This window comes from Ranitomeya variabilis, chromosome 2 (genome assembly GCF_051348905.1).
Source record: "Ranitomeya variabilis isolate aRanVar5 chromosome 2, aRanVar5.hap1, whole genome shotgun sequence".
Lineage (NCBI taxonomy): Eukaryota > Metazoa > Chordata > Amphibia > Anura > Dendrobatidae > Ranitomeya > Ranitomeya variabilis.
The window spans coordinates 233,590,531-233,607,138 of NC_135233.1; the positions used below are offsets into that span (position 1 = coordinate 233,590,531).

The window sequence follows — 16,608 nt, forward strand, 5'->3', positions numbered from 1 at the left end:
TTCCACAAATAAACGCAGGTAATATCAAATACATTTTACCACTATCATGAAGTACAATATGTCTCGAGAAAACAATGTCAGAATCACCGGGATCCGTTGAAGCGTTCCAGAGTTATAACCTCATAAAGGGACAGTGGTCAGAAATGTAAAAATTGGCCCAGTCATTAACGTGCAAACCACCCTCGGGGCTTAAGGGGTTAAGAAGCTACAGCGCAGGTCACTTAACATGGAATAAACTGTTCTTCCTCCTAGGCAGATTCCTTCATGAAGTATACAAAGTGATGAGTGACGAAAAGTGAACTATCCCAGCAATTCTCAGATATTTTTGGAGGATTATTTTTGTTACAATCTTACGTTAAAAAAAAGGGTTTTCTTTGTGCTTAGAATAAATTTAGCGCAGGACGGACTGTACTCTAGAATTTAGGAAACTACTCTTAACGGTTTGAGTGCCATCCTCCAAAAAGCTGTTAGTCTGATGGGAGTCATGTACTTACCTTCCGCCGTGGGTTTAGTGGTAATGTTGAAAACTGCTGACTTAGTTTCAACAGTTTTTATTGCAGATAACATCAAAACAACATGAATGACATAGAATATGTAGTACAAGGATCCCCTCGCAGGGGGAAATATAGCAGACTACATAGGAGAAAAACAATATCCTTGACTTATTGAGTTTAGTTGTAGAAAACAAATACACATCAACATGAACTCAACTGTGTTGCGACAGTTAAAAGAGGGGAAAGGGAAGAGGGGGGATATAGAACCTTAGGTGATAATGATGGGAGTTAAGTTGATGAAATCTAAAATTCGTGTAACTCATAAGTCGTAGCCATCAGTTAGTGGTGTCTGTGTTATATTTTATACAGATAGTGACATTATTCTGGTAAATTCGCCATCAGTCTGTGATTGGATCCATGGGTCCTAGATACCTCGAAAGATTTCAAGAGAATCGGATCTAGTGGCTTCAATTTTTTCATATAACATTATTAGATTTATTTGTCTTTTCACCTGGTTTATTGACAATGTATTGGTTCCCCATTGTCCAGCAAATGTGATTTCTAGTTGCCATGGTAATAAAATCAATAAGACGACAAGTTTTATTATTGGCGTTTATTGGTCTGTCACCTAAAGGGAGTACTGTAGGTGTAAAGGGTTGTTCCTCTTTCAGAACTATGTTAATTCATTTTATTACATCCTTCCAAAGAGATTTCACTATGGGGCATATCCATCAGGTGTGAAGTGTATCTTCTACGTCAACACATCCCCATCCCCTGAAGCATTTGTCTGAAATTGTATGATAGATATTGTGTAGGTAACTGGGAACATAGTGCGTTCTATGGAGTAATTTAAGAGATGTTTCGGTGAGCGTGATCTGATTGCTTCCTTTTAAAATGTTTTCATAACATTTATACCATCTCTGAGGTGAAAGGGTGATTTGCAGGTCTTCTTCCCATTGTTCCACGGTTTTTAATTTCGAGCCATCTCTGGGTTGATTAAGTGTAGTGTATAGTTGTGATATGAGGCCCTTTCCCAATTGGTCATATAAGCATTTCAGTTCGTAATCAGTTGGTTTTGGATTTAGCGTGTTGATGGTTAAGGTTTGCAAAAAATTAAATATTTGTTCTAATCTAATATTTTCGGACATTGGTACTTGGTGTTTCATAATGAACGTTTGTTTCCACATTCATTTAAAATGGGTAGTTAAGCGCTGCAACCTAGTTATCTTATTTTGTTTCCACCAAGTATGATTGGGGGGAAACATGGGATTATTAAACAGTCTCAAAAGTGGTGATGGATAGGATTGTAGGGCGAATTGAAACCTGTTAGCTCTCCATAGACATAATGAATGAGATGTGTATGAGGAGTGTCTAGCCAGGTCCTTTGGTAAAGGTCCAGTGGCCCAAATCAGACTCTCTAAGGAGTAAGGTGCTATGTGGGAGCTTTCTATTTCAGGCCATAGGGGTGCGTGCTGTTCTGCATTGACAACTGCAAGTTGGGAAATCTGAGCCGCCCTGTAATAATGAGCAAAATTCAGTAAAGAGACACCCCCTTGTCGTTTGTGTCTGAATAAGGTTTGTTGTGAAATACATGGTGAAAACTGCTGACTTAAAGGGAACCTGTCAATTACCATGTAAATGCTGCTGATGTCCTAAATTCAGCATTGTATTTCTTGTGTTTCTGTGTCACTTCAGTCCTGAGAAATGACCCCTCTATCATGTACATAATGCTAGCCTTTTTAGCCAACTGGGCGTTGTCCTAAAAAAATGACCAGAGAAGAGTTTATCACACCTACTGTACTTGACTAAAGACCCCCTTCCCTAGATTTATATAGCGGGAAAATAGGGTCATATCTCAGGAATGGAGAGAATGAGGAACTAATGAGAAACAACAACGAATTCAAGAGAACAGTGCGGCATTTACACCAGGTGAAAAATAAAAATGCATATTTATAGTAAGTGACACACTGAAGACCCGAAAATTCAGGTCTGAATATAGTCCAGTCCCTCATATCCTGAGGGATGCTGAGATATTTTCAGGGCAAACACCTCTCCTTATATACATAAAAAAATATTGTGAACCTGATTTCCAAATCTTGAATAGGCATTTGCAGTCTTTGTACCACTCTGCCCTCTACTGGAGTCATTGGACCCCTTGGCAGTACCATGACTAGAAAGCTTTCCGAGGGAAAAGTTAACAAAAATATCCTATGTCGGCATAACCCAAACATTTACAAGTTCTACTAAAAAGAATGCCCTAGTAAAGGATACTGCATAGATATTTAGCAAGGAAGTGGTTAAAATCCAAAGTGCACAATCCAAAAACCTTCTACCCTTCCTCAAAAATGCCTGTGAGAGAGATTCCAGTAAAGGGTAGGCATAACATTCATTTCAAGAAAACCGCAAGGCAGTGAGGAAGTAGGAAAACATTGTCCAGACGCATAAATATTGCTCACATTTTGAGTCTCCTAATGCCAGGAAGGATCTGGAGGATCCTGTTGAGCAGGAAAAACAAAAATGGAAGCAACGTGGTTCTGCAATCTGGAGTTTCTCAATCAGGCAAACAACAGGTAATTTGGGGCTATGCAGTGATCTGACATCATGACGAACAGTGATGAAGTGTTCAATTCAGCCAAAATGAAAAAAAAATAAGGAAACCATTCATTAATTGGGAAACCTAAAAGAATCAGTAATAGTTATTTTCTGGCCTAAACCATCCCACCATCCGTAGACAACCTTCTCGCCATTGTGAATATTCCTTCTGTTGTCAATAAAGAATGGAAAGTCCGAGGAAGTATTTAAGGATATGTGCCCACACTCAGGAATTGCTTCAGCTTTGACGCTGTGTATTTATGCAGCGTCAAAAACACAGCGGCCAGATGTTACAGCATATATCCCATGTCCACTATGCGTGTATGTGCACCTGTGGATCATCTGCGGAAACCAACATGTATCGCAGGTTTACAAGCCGCCGCATGTCAAATTCTCTTGCAGAGACGCTAGTCTCCTCAACAGCAATTTCAACAATACAATATAGTCGGATGCGGTTAAATCCGAATGGCTCAGTGAACACATGCAGATTTACCTGCGTGATTAGAACACAGTGTTTTGGATGCAGCGAAAATACGCTGCATCCAAAGCGCTGCTACTTCCTGATCGTGGGAATGTAGCCTAACAATTGGGCTGAGGATACTCACCCATCAATTAACCCACACCTGGTTAAATAGCAGAGTCCACAGAGCGTGATGTTCCACTTGTGGACAATGACTGGTGGGTGATGTTACAAATAGTGACAGTTACAGGAAGTATGTATAGACAGTGCAAAGGTAGCAGTAGCACCCCTCAAGAGAAGACACCAGTATAGTAAATGGCCCACCATAAGTAGAAGCACTACTACAGATTTTTCATTGGTGTCCAGGACCTTCAATTTACACTTCCACCAACCAAGGAAGGCTTAATATTCCCTTTACATTTAAAAAACAATGTGGCATAATTTGCCCTTATTTCAAAGTACACATGTAATGCTATTTCAGCCTATGATGTTACCATCCACAAGAATAGCTCTATGACATTTTAACTGAAAGCTAAAGCTAAGACTATCCTTAACTATTAGCAAAGGTTCAGTTCACTGCCCTTGCCTTGTTCTCTGACCAAGGCAAAGTGACTTATTGTTACGGCCTTGGTAAACTACTTGAGATTAGGCCCCCACCACCCCACATGCCCTGTACTAGCTACCTGGGCATAAGTTTGGACCACAAACAATCCAATATTTTCCAATGGGATAATCACAAATCCACCCAATAAATTCACTCTATTACATTTTTACATTTATATAAAAAGTGGAAATCTCCATTATCACATGAGGCTAATTTCCTCCTTTACTCTCTTTCAGCTATACCTGGTACACAGGTGTCTTTCTGCCATGTCCTCGTGGTAGACCACAAATATGCCAGGCATCTTGGGTGGAACTGTGGTTGCTTGACGCTTCGCAGCTCTATCCCTAAAGGAAAGTGGTAGACCACCAGCGCCCTTCACACATTCACACAGGGCCTCGTATTAGTGACTCGGGAAAATTTAACAAGCTCATCTGTTTAAGATTACATCTAATCTGTTTTATAGACACACATATTCCCCACCAATGTTACAGATTTTTGGCAATCTGATAGCTCATAACTCGAGCCGGCCGTGGGTGGCAGGGCCTATCATAAATTACGACAGACAGTCCATTCAACATCAAATACTTGAGAAAGATCTCCAGCATGAATATATATCTAGATATAACACAAGATACATATACTGTGTGTTTGAAGACTTAGGTTATGACTAGAAGAGATATTTGAGAGGAGATTCTTCTCATTGCCTCCTGCGGTGACTTCTACTCTGAGAAAACTAATAAACTCCGTGATTTACGGTAACGTACTTGTCCTTCAGAATTGGACAATTGATCTGGGATTGCACAAATATGATTAAAGCAACTACAAAAGATTTGCTACAGGTCAATAAAAACCGTATGTTCCTAATATCTATCACTGTTTTGTAACCATGGATGATGTCATGGTAGATGAGGCCAACGTATAAAAGTTGAGGGAAAGACCTTTTTGGAAAATGTGAGAACGGTGATGTTGATCATCATTCTGCCACAGCTCTTATAATGTTTTTCAGGCATATTAGAAGTCATCAGTGGAGATCAATAAGCCAAGACCCTCAATAGCTTGAAAGAATGCTTTTCAACTCAAACCATTGAAATAGCCAGTGGAGCCATGAGGACAGCAATCCATTTATTGTAGTGACCAACAAGGGTTTTGAGTGATGGATCTCCATTGATGACCTCATATCTTCTTACATGAATTTGACTAATGATTTGATATGTATGATTGCCTCCAAAAAGCATTGGTGGATGCAAAGACCTAAGCAAGTTATTCTCCATTGTTGCTTAGTGGTGGGATGGTATAAGTTTATCTCCATGATTGGTCAGTTTCGGGAAGGAATAAGCAAGCTCTTCTCCATGGTTGATTAGTTTTAAAAAGGCCTAAACACTTTCTTCTCTATGTTTAATCAATTTTGGGAAGGCTAAGGTGAGCTCTATGGTTGTAACAGTTTCTAAGATGCCATCTTGGTAAAGATGTTGACAGCTACTGAAAAATTCATCAGAATTGAGGACTTGCTGATAAGGTGTAACCATAACCATCTTTTTTTCCAGAATTGTAACTACGGTATTTGTATAAAATTTTGTAATATTTATCAAAATACTTTTTATTGTGAAATCAGTTTGACGAGTGATGGTTGACTTCTATGAGATGGGCAGAATTAGAAAATATTACAATGACAAATACAATAAAAACTTATTTTGGGGTTACCGGGTCAATTTTTTATAAAGTATTTTTGGGCAAATATGAGATTAGATCTTAGTAGTGGGAAAATGAAAACATTTTCTACCTTCTCCAATAAGATCTGCTGTTTTCAAAAATATAGAGGAGTTCAACTAGGCACCACAAAAATGCCACTTGGGCAATTTATGCTTTGGTCCCACAGACCATTACCCAGGTCTTATTGATCCCTCCATTTTATTTCAGTCATTCTCAGTGAGTTACCTTCAATCCGAATATCACATCACTCAGTGGTGACAATTGACTTTCTTCCTAACATATGGTGTCTGTGGCCTCACTCGAGGAATATGTGTGAATCAGAAGCCGCAGATCATGGTACGGTCCAAGAACTTCTAAATTAAGCTAAGTGCATTATTTTCCCTATAGATGTAGTTTTATCAAGACAAGAACTATTCCTGGAGCCCCTGGCAAAATATCACAGCTTACTGATGAAAATAATATTTTATTAAATAAATTATATTCATACAGCTCCAATGGAAACTAATATATTATATTAATGCAAAACTGCAGTGTTTAAATAAATAAAAATATAAATAATATATAACTGGTTGCTATATACATAAACCTGAAATGAAATATTGTAATCCTGCCCATTATAAAGAATATACACTATATAAAGAAAAGTATTGAGTCGCATATCTTAGGGTACCGTCACACAGTACCATTTTCATCGCTACGACGGCACGATTCGTGACGTCGCAGCGTCGTACGATTATCGCTCCAGCGTCGTAGACTGCGGTCACACTTTGCAATCACGGCGCTGGAGCGATGCCGAAGTCCCCGGGTAACCAGGGTAAACATCGGGTTACTAAGCGCAGGGCCGCGCTTAGTAACCCGATGTTTACCCTGGTTACCAGCGTAAACGTAAAAAAAACAAACAGTACATACTTACATTCCGGTGTCTGTCCCCCGGCGCTGTGCTTCTCTGCACTGTGTAAGCGCCATAGCCGGAAAGCACAGCGGTGACGTCAGACGTCACTGCTGTGCTCGCTTTCCGGCTGGCCGGCGCTCACAGTGCAGAGAAGCTGAGACGCCGGAGGACAGACACCGGAATGTGAGTATGTACTGTTTGGTTTTTTTACGTTTACGCTGGTAACCAGGGTAAACATCGGGTTACTAAGCGCGGCCCTGCGCTTAGTTACCCGATGTTTACCCTGGTTACAAGCGAACATATCGCTGGATCGCTGTCACACACAACGATCCAGCGATGTCAGCAGGTGATCAAGCGACGAAAGAAAGTTCCATACGATCTGCTACGACGTACGATTCTCAGCAGGGTCCCTGATCGCTGCTGCGTGTCAGACACTGCGATATCGTAACGATATTGCTAGAACGTCACGAATCGTACCGTCGTAGCGATCAAAATGGCACTGTGTGACGGTACCCTTAATCAATGGATTTTAACCTCTGCTGCCCCCGATATATAACATCCACCCCCCCCCCCCACCATGCTGTTTGCCTTTTACTAACATGTGGCAGAATGCCTGGTGATAAAGAGCTCATTGATACCAGTGCGGTCCTGTAATAGGAGACACCGCTGTAACAAGTCAGTTAATGACATTTCTTCCCTCCTGGTGTTAACATCGTCATGACATGGGTTTCCTTGGCCGAGCAGCTGCATTCAGCCTTATATAACCAAGCACAATGCCAAGCATCAGATGGAGTGGTGTAAAGCCGCCACCTCTGGACTCACGAGGAAACATGTTCTGTGCAGTGATGGATCACACTTCTCTATTTGGCATCTGCAGGACAAGTCTAGGTTTGGTGAATGTTAAGAGAACGTTACCCGTCTGACTGCATTGTACCCTCTGTGCAGTTTGAGGGAGGAGAGATAATGCTATGGGCTTGTTATCAGGGGTCGTCCTTGATCCCTTAGTTTCAGTGAAATGATATCTTAAAGGGGTTGTCCACTACTATGAAACCCCCTCTTGATCTGAATGTTTGGCCCCGATAAAAAAAAAAAAGGTTATACTCACCTCCCGTGTCTGCGCCGTTCCAGCGGTGTCTGCACTCGCGGTCTCTCATGTGGTTGCATGACACGTGGTGCCCGGTGCCCAATCAGAGCTGGTGTTACTGTCCCCGCCTTCATATAAATTGAACATGAAGAAGTCCGGGCTGCGACTGATCGGACTTCCTCTTCATGTTCAATTCGGAATGGCGCCGGCACGGGAGGAGAATGTAAGCGTTTTTATTTTAAAGGGGCCAAACATTTAGATCAAGAAGGGGTTGTCCTAGTAGTAGACAACCCCTTTACTGCTTTAGTACACATGCTGTGGACAATTGTAGCTTCCAACTTTGTGGGAGCAGTTTAGGGAAGGCCCTTTTCTGTTCCCCATGACTGTGCCCAGTGTGCTAGCTCCATAAAGCATGGTTGGGGGGGATGTTTGGTATTGAAGATGGCCAGTCGCACAGTGCTGAGACACCAATCCCATCCAAGAACGGAGATTGTGAGCCTCTCCTCAACATCAATTTTTTGACCTCACAAAAATTTGCACACAGTCATCTTGAAACTCTTGTAGAAAACCTTCCCAGAAGAGCAGGAGCTGTTATATCTGCAAGGGGATGACCAACCCTACATAACTAATTCATTACAGATCCTGTTTTCAAGAATTTAGATAATTTCATATGTAACTGGTGTTTTTCTCTAAGTACAGTGAGTCAAATTAAGAATAAACAAATTCTTGGTGACAAGTTCCCCTTCTATATCCCACCGAATTCCATGCATTCATGAGGCACTGAAGAATGTTTGATACATCGGCCATACTTCCCGCCATAAAAGGAAAATATGTGAATATCGAGGTGGCAGCAGATCAGGGACAGTTATCCGCTCACTATCTGATGCAGACTTCCTGGTGAGAACAATAGAGGAAGCTGCCAGGGTTATGATACAGAGCCAGGCATGTACCGATTACATGAGAGTACCTGCGGAGAGCGCACAGATCACAAATACTTGGCATAGCAAAGATAAACAGTCAGCTGGTAATTGTGATTAACTAATCACCTTGAAAAGACAATAGCAGTGATAGTGGTGAACGTATTGTTTTTATTCTCTCCCAAAAAAGGCAGGTGTCTTTACACTGTCCAATGCCTTAGGCCATGTTCACACTTTGCAGGTGACCTCTGCGGGTTCTCCCGCAGCGGATTTGATAAATCTGCAGGGCAAAACCGCTGTGGTTATCCCTGCAGATTTATCGCGGTTTGTTCCGCGGTTTCCGCTGCGGGTTTCCGCCTATACTATTGATGCTGCATATGCAGCAATATGCAGCATCAATAGTAATGTTAAAAATAATAAAAATTGGTTATACTCACCCTCTGATGTCCGGATCTCCTCGGTGCTACACCCGGCGGTCCGGTTCCAAAGATGATGTGCGAGAAGGACCCTTCGTGACGTCACGGTCATGTCACCGCGACGTCACGGTCATGTGACCGCGACGTCACCGCAGGTCCTGTTCGCACAGCAACTCTGACCGGCCGGCCGCGTGCAGCGCTGAGAGGTGAGTATAACATGATTTTTTATTTTTATTCTTTTTTTTACCTCAAATATGGTTCTCAGGGCCTGGAGGAGAGTCTCCTCTCCTCCACCCCGGGTACCACCCGCACATTATCCGCTTACTTCCCGCAACGTGGGCACAGCCCCATGCGGGAAGTAAGCGGTTCAATGCTTTCCTATGGGTGCAGAATCGCTGCGATTCTGCACAAAGAAGTGACATGCTGCAGGTTTTAAACCGCTGCGTTTCTGCGCGGTTTTTCCCGCAGCATGTGCACAGCGGTTTGCGGTTTCCATAGGGTTTACATGTAAATGGAAACGCTATGGAAACTGCTGCGGACCCGCAGCATCAAAATCGCGGCGGTTCCGTGGTAAAAACCGCAAAGTGTGAACATGGCCTAAATAAAAAAATGACTGACATTCACAGGAAGAGCATGTATGATGGAGATATATCCCCAAAGTGAACCAACAAAACTACTATAACACTGCCCCCTAAGAACAAGATAACTACTACAAAACTGCCTCTATGTACAAGAATATAACTACTATAATACTGCCCCTATGTATAATATAACTACTATAATACTGCTTCCTATGTACAAGAATATAACTACTATAATACTGCCCCTATGCACAAGAATATAACTACTATAATACTGCTCCTATGCACAAGAATATAACTACTATAATACTGCCTCTATGTACAAAAATATAACTACCGGTACTATAATACTGCTCCTATGTACAAGAATATAACTACTATAATAATGCCCCTATGTACAAGAATGTAACTACTATAATACTGCTCCTATGTACAAGAATATAACTACTATATTACTGCTCCTATGTACAAGAATATAACTACTATATTACTGCCCCTATGTACAAGAATATAACTACTCTAATACTGCCCCCATGTACAAGAATATAACTACTATAATACTGTTCCTGAAGCCATTTTTTATAACACCAGATGGTACAATGAGCCCTAGTTGAGATGGAAGGATTAAAGATTTATATGTCCTCTAAAATAACTAGTACATCCATTTATGTGCTCCTTAAAGGGCAGCCCCTCACTTCTTGTTCTCCCTAGTAAAAGTGGTGGTATGTCTGCGGTCACTCTTCTGTTCTCTGCAGTAACATTGAGGATCGGATATCAGGTTTGGTCAGATCTTCATAATCTGAGCACTGAATGTCATTCCCGAGAGACAGGTGTAAGTATGAAATCAGCCTAACATTTCAGCTTCAGGAGAGGATACATATCAATGCTGCTGTGAAACACTTTATGAGGAATCCTAATGATCGCACACCATGGGCAGCAACGGCAGATCCTGGAAGCCACATTGTGATGTGATGATGTTGGTGGACTAGGTCATAAGTAGTCCCAGGACAGCAGTGTTTGGGGTAGAAATGTCTGATCTCACTACACTACAATGTTATAACAGCATCCTCATCATTTCTACTGACACTGTCAAGAAGCGTTTAAAAAAAAAGACTCGCAATGAGCAAACTGTCCTCTGTCCCTCTTATGTCCAATGAGTCATGTACAGTGGAGGTAGTCTCCAAAGATGGTGTGATAGTGATCCTACATCTGGTCCTCGGGAACTGCAATGGCAGCCAACCAACAAGCGTTATACTGGTGTAAGGGTCATTTCACCCATTTTGCCAGCATGGGAAATTCAAAATGATGTAGCTTTGACACCTTTGAGCTCCAATGCAAAAGATTTCTTAGGCCCTCCAGGTATCAAATGCCTTTTATACTACTGCTACTTAGGTGTTAGAGGAACTTTTTGAAAGCCATGCAGTTCCAAGTTCTAAAACAGACCGGAACTTTTGCATCCGCACCCACTGTTATGGAGCACTGTATTGGAGGTTCTGTAGCTGTCACAGTTATGGGGCACTGATGGTGTTACTCGTATGGTGGGGGCAGTTTGGCTATTAGTATTATGGGGTCTTTGTGACTGTCAATATAATGGGGGGGGGGTTAATGCTCACTGCATGGGGACACTGTAGTTGTAATTGATATGGGGGCAACATTGCTATCACTCTTATTGGTACTGTGACTAGTACTACTATGAAGGAGCCTTGGCCATCGTTGCTGTGGCTGTTATGGAGGCTCTGTGACTGTTATTGTTGCATCTTTGTTGGCACTGTTATGATGAAGCTCTAAGCGTCCTTGGCCCAGGGTCACTCTCGACTCTCAGCTTTAACCGACCTGAAATTACTGATGTCCTTTGTGCAATCTCACTTTTTATGCTAAAACTAGGACTAATGTATCAGTCTAGAGATAGATACACGCCGAGCTATGGACTATACATGGCAAAGAGAATGCTGCCCGGACTGACCCCTGGTGACTGGAATGTGCATTGCTTCCTGCTGACAGAATGCATACTTCGGCTGCATGAACCATCTCCATCCTAACTTTAGGATACAGCTATACTGGGCTAGAAGTTATTCCTGGCTGTGCATCAAAATTACCATGAGGATGAGGGATGATTTCTTCTCATTTCCTTCCAGGAGCCTGGCACTATATCTAGGCAGGGCTGCCATCAGGGCATTACTGCCCTGATTGGCGTATGGGGCCCGATCAGCAGAGGGGGTCCGCATCGGGCCCCAGCGGCAGGATTCTGCCGAAGCAGTAACTAAACATGCGTCCGAGACGCAGGTTCAGTTACTCTATTGCCGTTTAGGCCCACACGGCAATAGTTAAAGGCACCAGCCAATCGGAGACTGGCAGCTGACGTCAGCGCGCACGTCGTCGGCGTATGACGTCATTGTCGGCGAGTGCGCGCTTGAAACGCCTGAAGGGATCATCGCCGCAGGAGCACGGCAAGGTAAGAAGAAAGGTTTTTTTCCATTATTATTATTATTTTAAGCGTCAAGCCGCAATATGTTTCACCGGCAAGATGGAGATACATGGACCATGGGGTTCCATCCTGCCCGGGGCAGAATGGAGAAACGGGGGCAGGATGGAAGACATGGGGGCAGAATGGAGAAAAAGGGGGAAGGATGGAGACAAGGGGCAGGATGGAGACACGGGGGCAGGCTGAAGACACGGAGGCAGGATGGGAGACACGAGGGCAGAATTGGAGACAAGGGGGCAGGATGGAGAAATGGGGGCAGGATGGAGAAAAGGGGGCAGGATGGAGACAAGGGGTAGGATGGAGACATGGAGGCAGGATGGGAGACACGAGGGCAGAATTGGAGACAAGGGGGCAGGATGGAGACAAGGGGGCAGGATGGAGACAAGGGGGCAGGATGGAGACATGGAGGCAGGCTGAAGGCACGGAGGCAGAATGGGAGACACGAGGGCAGAATGGGAGACACGAGGGCAGAATTGGAGACAAGGGGGTAGGATGGAGACACGGGGCAGAATGGAGACATGGGGCAGAATGGAGAAAAGGGGGCAGGATGGAGACAAGGGACAGGGTGGAGACACAGAGGCAGGCTGAAGACACGGAGGCAGGATGGGAGACATGAGGGCAGAATTGGAGACAAGGGGGCAGGATGGAGAAATGGCAGGATGGAGAAAAGGGGGCAGGATGGAGACACGGAGGCAGGATGGGAGACACGAGGGCAGAATTGGAGACAAGGGGGCAGGATGGAGACAAGGGGGCAGGATGGAGACATGGAGGCAGGCTGAAGGCACGGAGGCAGGATGGGAGACACGAGGGCAGAATTGGAGACAAGGGGGCAGGATGGAGACAAGGGGCAGGATGGAGACAAGGGGGCAGGATGGAGACAAGGGGGCAGGATGGAGACAAGGGGGCAGGATGGAGACAAGGGGCAGGATAGAGACACGGGGGCAGGCTGAAGACACAGAGGCAGGATGGGAGACACGAGGGCAGAATTGGAGACACGGGGGCAGAATGGAGACACGGGGGCAGGATGGAGAAAAGGGGGCAGGATGGAGAAAAGGGGCAGGATGGAGACACGGGAGCAGGCTAAAGACACGGAGGCAGGATGGGAGACACGAGGGCAGAATTGGAGACAAGGGGCAGAATGGAGACACGGGGCAGAATGGAGACATGGGGCAGGATGGAGAAAAGGGGGCAGGATGGAGACAAGGGGGCAGGATGGAGACAAGGGGGCAGGATGGAGACACGGGGGCAGGCTGAAGAAACGGAGGCAGGATGGGAGACACGAGGGCAGACAGAGACACGGGGCAGAATGGAGACACGGGGGCAGGATGGAGAAAAGGGGGCAGGATGGAGACAAGGGGCAGGATGGAGACACGGAGGCAGGATGGAGACACGGAGGCAGGATGGAGACAAGGGGCAGGATGGAGACACGGAGGCAGGATGGGAGACACGAGGGCAGAATTGGAGACAAGGGAGCAGGATGGAGACAAGGGGGCAGGATGGAGACACGGAGGCAGGATGGAGACACGAGGGCAGAATTGGAGACAAGGGAGCAGGATGGAGACAAGGGGGCAGGATGGAGACAAGGGGACAGGATGGAGACAAGGGGACAGGATGGAGACAAGGGGGCAGGATGGATACAAGGGACAGGATGGAGACACGGAGGCAGGCTAAAGACACAGAGGCAGGATGGGAGACATGAGGGCAGAATTGGAGACAAGGGGCCAGGATGGAGACATGGGGGCAGAATGGAGACAAGGGGGCAGAATGGAGACAAGGGGGCAGAATGGAGACAAGGGGCAGGATTGGAGACACAGGGCAGAATGGAGACACAGGGCAGAATGGAGACACAGGAGGCAGGATAGACACACACGGGGCAGGATGGAGACATGATGCAGCATGGAGACAGATAGGGCAGGAATATGGGGCAGGATTGGAGACACAGGGCAGAATGGAGACATGGGGCAGAATGGAGACACGGGGCAGAATGGAGACACGGGCAGAATGGAGACACAGGGGCAGGAATATGGGGCAGAATGGAGACAGGGGGCAGGAATATGGGGCAGGATGGAGACAAGGGGCATAATGGAAACACGGGGGCAGGCTGGAGACACGGGGGCAGGACGGAGACACGGGGGCAGGATGGAGACAGATGAGGCAGGATCATGGGGCAGAATAGAGACAGATGGGCAGGATCATGGGGAAGGATGGATACAATGGAGCCAGATGGGGCAGGATCATGGGACAGATGGGGCAGGATGGGAAAACATATGGTGCCAGGATGGGAGAACATATGGCTGGAGCCAGGAATGAGACACACGAGGGCCAGGATGGGGGACATTATTACCATAGGGGCTAATTAAGGGATATTATTACTGCAGTGATGTATTTATTTTATTTTTTGAGGATACTGTTTTAAATGGAGGAGGCGGTCCTGTTATTGTGCAGAGCAACACTGTTGCCTTTTTTTCTTCATGTGGTGTAGTTTAGAATTTGGGAACAAAATAAGTAATGTGTTCTGCAAGCGGTGCTCTAGATAACTGTTATGTCCTGCAGAGACGAGCCCTGGTTGGAAGAAGTGACGGCGGTCTGTGGTGGATGAAGATGAAAAGCGAAGATGAAGGACTTCACCTAGAAACGTCACTTTTGAGTCAGAGTGTTACCTGAATACTGACACTATATACTGTATACTGTATACAGCGGCCCTGTGTACAATGTCACCAGTGATCACTGTATTACACTATACACAGAGCTCCTGTGTATAATGTCACCGGTAATAACTGCATTACCTGTACACTGACACTATATACAGAGCTCCTGTGTATAATGTCACCAGTGATCACATGTATTACCTGTACACAGACACTGCATACTAAGTACAGATCTCCTGTGTATAATGGCACTTATGGTGATATTAGTATTGTGTTTTTTTTATTACTGATCAGTGTTGTAGTATTCAGTGGTTTTAATATGTGGTCTGGTCATGGTGTGGCAGTATTTGTTCTTTGTATGTGGTATTATAGGTCAATATGTGGTGGTAATATATGGTCTAGTCATGGTGTGGTGGTATTTGTTCCTTGTATGTGGTATTATTGGTCACCATGTGGTGGTAATATGTGGTCTGGACATGGGGCGGTGGTATTTGTCCCTTGTATGTGATATTATTCGGTCACTGTAGTGGTAATATGTGGTCTGGACATGGTGTGGCGGTATTTGTTCCTTGTATGTGGTATTATAAGTCACTATGTGGTGGTAATATGGTGTCTGGTCATGGTGCGGTGGTATTTGTCCCCTGTATGTGATATTATTGGTCATTTTAAAATTTGAGAAATAAGTAAAAATATACCTAAATTGTATTGGATATTTTAACAAATGATTAATAAGTTAGAGTAGTGCTTGGCCAAAAGAGTCTAGCTTCTCGTGGTGGCAGCTTAAAAAAATCTTTTGACCAAAACAAAAGCTGCTGGCTATATGTGTGATCTGGTGATTGGAACTGTTAATGTGTGATTGGTGAGAAGTGGAGATTTTCCAAGAGGCAGCGGTGGGACTGTGGACAGTTCTAGGGGTGGAGGCGGGGCTGGGGTGGAGCCTGGGCAGAGTCTCAAGGGGGCCCCGAAAATGTTGCCAGTATGGGGCCCCGAAATTCCTAGTGGCAGCCCTGTGTCTAGGTTACCCCCTATATGCAAAATCTGTGAAGAATGCAAATACTGGAGTGCATTCTAGGACATTTTTTTTCAAAGAACCACAAATATGTATGCTCTGTGCAAACAGCACCCCACATACAGGGGACAGTAGAGAATTGTAAGTCCCCAAAAGTCTGGCAATTAATCGGAAACAAAACTGTTGAATGCAGCTTTGGATGCGAATAGAGAAAAAAAAATATAATATTGGTGGAAATGGGTTCTCTTTGATCTTCAGTGTACTTGTGGTATAGAGGAGATAGCTTGAGGAACAGGTCTATGAGTGCAATGAATCAGGAGTTACACCAATAGTTTGACTTTCCTCCAAGACATCGCCCAGGAGATGTAAGAGGATAAAGTACTGGGATGCTGAGCCTTGAAGACACGTGCCAGAGATCTGTTCCAGGATGGAGGCACAGACACGGCTCTTTGATGTTATTCACTAGAAGACACGGTATGAATCATATTTCAGAAAAAGGAGATTTAGGAGCCAGAAGTGGAGGTGGAACCGGTGAGAGCGAAACTGGTGACTCAGATGACAAACCAACCTTATACAGCTAAGTAGGGTCCACCTAACTGTTACTCGGGTCTTCCAATCACCTATATACTGTATATACTCATCCAGAGCCTCATCATGCATGAACAGGGGCTACAATTGTACAGCATGATCTGCTCATCCTGCACGTTTCCTTATTTTCT

The 16,608-nt window shown here is 44.6% G+C and overlaps 1 long non-coding RNA gene across 1 annotated transcript in view; it reads right to left on the bottom strand.

Moving 5' to 3' along the window:
• LOC143809283 (uncharacterized) overlaps positions 1–16,608 on the bottom strand; it is a 168,367-nt gene that overhangs the window by 111,311 nt on the left and 40,448 nt on the right. The window lies entirely within an intron of this gene.